The 3,359-nt window shown below is 39.1% G+C and overlaps 1 pseudogene; it reads right to left on the bottom strand.

Annotated features, from left to right (window-relative positions):
- Positions 1-1,114: 1,114 nt before the first annotated feature.
- LOC136152339 (magnesium transporter NIPA2 pseudogene) lies at positions 1,115-2,944 on the bottom strand (annotated as a pseudogene).
- Positions 2,945-3,359: the final 415 nt, after the last annotated feature.

Below are 3,359 nucleotides of genomic sequence, written 5' to 3'. Positions count from 1 at the left end.
AGGTGTGTGAACGTATGATGAACCACAATGAAGCCATGGTGAAGTTAGATAGAATAGAAATAAGCTGGGGCAAATAATATAGTCTAACATATACATCAGATAAAATGCAAGTTCATCAGTGAAGAGGTTTAGCCTACTAGTGCTTTTCAAACTTTTACAGGTTTTATTTCCCCAATGGGGAAATAAAGTATTTGTTTATTCTTAAAACTGCCATTGGTGCACTTAGTTCTTGGTGAAGGAGACAACATTAAAATATCTCTAGAGTAATAAAATGCTAATAGGAATAGAAACCAGCCATGCACTAAGGTCGTGTTTGTGACCCACTATGGCATAGTTATAGGAGAGGTAATTGCTTTTGTTTTAAATTGGGAAAACTGAGGATGATTGTCTTTCCTGGTGGTTTTGAGGACTGTTTAGTTTTCTATTGCTGGGTAACAAATTACCATAAACTTAGTGGCTTGAAACAACAGTTTTTATTAACTCACAGTTAGTTAGAGAAATACAGAAGGACTCAACTGGATCTCTGCTTAGTTCTCATAAGGGTCAAAGACAAGAGGTTAAGACAAAAGTTTCTCATAGAATCAAAGACAAGATGCTTAGCATCTTCTTACCTGGGAGCTCTGGGGAAGAATTTTTTTCCAATCTTATTCAGGTTGATGGTAGAATTCCGTTTCTTGTCACTGCAGGACTGAAGTCCCTGCTCCCTTTCTGGCTGTTAGCCAGGAACTGCTTTCTGATTCTATATGTCACCTGAATTCCTTGACATGTGCCCCCTCCATCTTCAAGCCCACAGTAGCATGGACAGTCTTTCTTGTACTTTGAATCTCTCTGACCTCATCTGCCAACAGTGAGAAAACTCTCTTCTTTTAAAGAACTATGTGATTAGATTAGCACCACCTGAATAATTTCTCTTTTTTTATGGTCAACTACTCTGTAATCTTCCCTACATCTGCAACACCTCTTTTTCCATGTAATAAAACATAATCATGGGACTAACACCTGGAGATAAAGGTCACCGGGAATGTCTTAAAATTCTGCTCAACATGAGGAAAATCCTTTTTCAGATATATTTGATATTCAAATTAATTTAGTAGCAGAATTACAGATTAGCCTTTTAAATATTTTTCTTTGTATCAAGAAAATCAGATTTCCTTTTCTCCAGGGGATTTTCTCCAGTTTGCTGTTCAATGACACCAGTTAAGTTTTCTTCATGATTATTAAGAATTGCATATATATTAAAGAGATTGTCATTGATTACTTTTTCACCTTTTTGAGAAGACATAGGCTGACTTGGTAGGTGAAAACTGACATCTTTAAAGGCACAAAAGTCTTACAAAATCTTCCCTTAATGTTGTAGACACTCAAAGTACTATCAGCGGTCATATCTTGTCACTCCTTAAAAATAAAAGCTGAGCTAGTTAAAATTAATGTTGTAAAAAATCCTTAATATGATACAATCACTATAAAAGTGTTGAATATATCCAGGGCCCTAGTTAGATAATTAATCTGTGTGCTTACTTGGACTACAAAGCTTAGCAGAAGAATTCAAGCCAGGGGATGTCCAGTACAAACTTTGCCACCCAAAAAAAAAAAAAAAAAAAAAAAATCATTTAATAATTAAAACCTTTTAAACAGGATACTGAAAATGCTCCAATTAAAGAGCACAGTGTTATATAGATGTCTGTCTAGAGCACAATGCTACCATAGAGGTTAATATCAAGAACATAATGGCGATATATGTTTCAAAAATCACCAAGCTCAAATCAATTAACTTGTGAGACATTGTATTAAAGTCTCTCTTCTCTCTTCCTTTGAAGCATGAATGAAGTAATTGAAGATCCAAGGCAGCTTAAGGAGTATTCAATTTTCCCATGAAAATTTAGTCTTTCGTTTAGAAAATATGAAGAAAAATAGCACTTACCGGGGACTGTAGCCTGCCAGGACCCTCTGTCCAGGGGGTTTTCAAGGCAAGAACCCTGGAATGGGTTGCCATTTCCTTCTCCAGGGGATCTTGCTGACACAATAATTGAACCTGCCTCTCTTGCATTGGCAGACAGAATCTTTACCACTGATTCACCTGGGAAACCCATGATAGGATCTGAGGAACTTTTAAAATAATCACTAATATGGCTGTTGCAAATATAAGTAACCAAGCTGACTAGCTCCACAATATCTAGAGCCTACCTACATTCCATTTTATATGGCTGCCTCCATTTGTAAGCCAGAGATGGGATGATGAATTCTTCTTGTGCTTCGGATATCACTGCTGCTGCTGCTAAGTTGCTCCAGCGGTGTCTGACTCTGTGCGACCCCATAGACGGCAGCCCACTAGGCTCGCCCGGTCCCTGGGATTCTCCAGGCAAGAACACTGGGATGGGTTGCCATTTCTGTCTCCAATGCATGAAAGTGAAAAGTGAAAGTGAAGTCGCTCAGTCCTGTCTGACTCTTCGCGATCCCATGGACTGCAGCCTACCAGGCTCCTCCGTCCATCGGATTTTCCAGGCAAGAGAACTGGAGTGGGGTGCCATTGCCTTCTCAGATATCACTGCCCAGTTCCTACTGATATCAGTCTAGCTTGCTGCAGCCATTCTTTAAGGCACTCTGAGTTAGAGTCAATACCTGGTCTCCTGTAAAGAACCACAGACTCTCCCAGCCTCATCCTGGTCATCCAATGCCAAGTCCAAGTGTTGAGACTATCACCAGTCATACGTCCTGCCTCCTCCCCAAGTGAATGCTGAAATGGTCCCTCACCTGTACCCATGGCTGGAGTTGCCGCCAGGATACACGCACCACCGCTAAGGAGGCTCTGGGCGCAACTGACCTGTACGTTTTATTTAAAGAGCTGTAAAATTTAGCATGTTAAGTAGCTTGTGACACAGACAAATTTGTCAGATTAGCATCCACACACAAGTCTCATGCATAACTTCATTTACCCTTCATTCATGCTAAGTATTCATTTCCTATCATTGATTTTAAGTCATCATTTTTACTCATGATAACTACATCAAAACTTTAACCTACTCGTGTTACATGCTTCTTTATCCAAACAAGTAACTCCTCTTACCACTCACCTTTATCTGTCAAGGATTATCCTCCTTCTGGAACAGATAAAGTGTAGATGTCATGAGATTAAAAAAAAAAAAAAAAAATTCAATATCTCTCTCCTTCCTCCCAACACTTACTCTGCTCTTTCCTGGCCTGTTTGCAGTTTTCCAGTCTATCAATGGAAGTTATCCAAACCACGGTTTATAATCAGGTCATCACTTCATCAGCTTTTTTCACTCACTGCATTTAAGCATCCATTTTTATCATTCTACTGAATGACTCATAAATGTGACCCCCATAAACCCACTGATCAA

Source organism: Muntiacus reevesi, chromosome 21, assembly GCF_963930625.1.
Source record: "Muntiacus reevesi chromosome 21, mMunRee1.1, whole genome shotgun sequence".
Taxonomy (NCBI): domain Eukaryota; kingdom Metazoa; phylum Chordata; class Mammalia; order Artiodactyla; family Cervidae; genus Muntiacus; species Muntiacus reevesi.
Note: the sequence above shows the minus strand (reverse complement) of the source record. Positions and strands in the feature narration are given on the sequence as shown.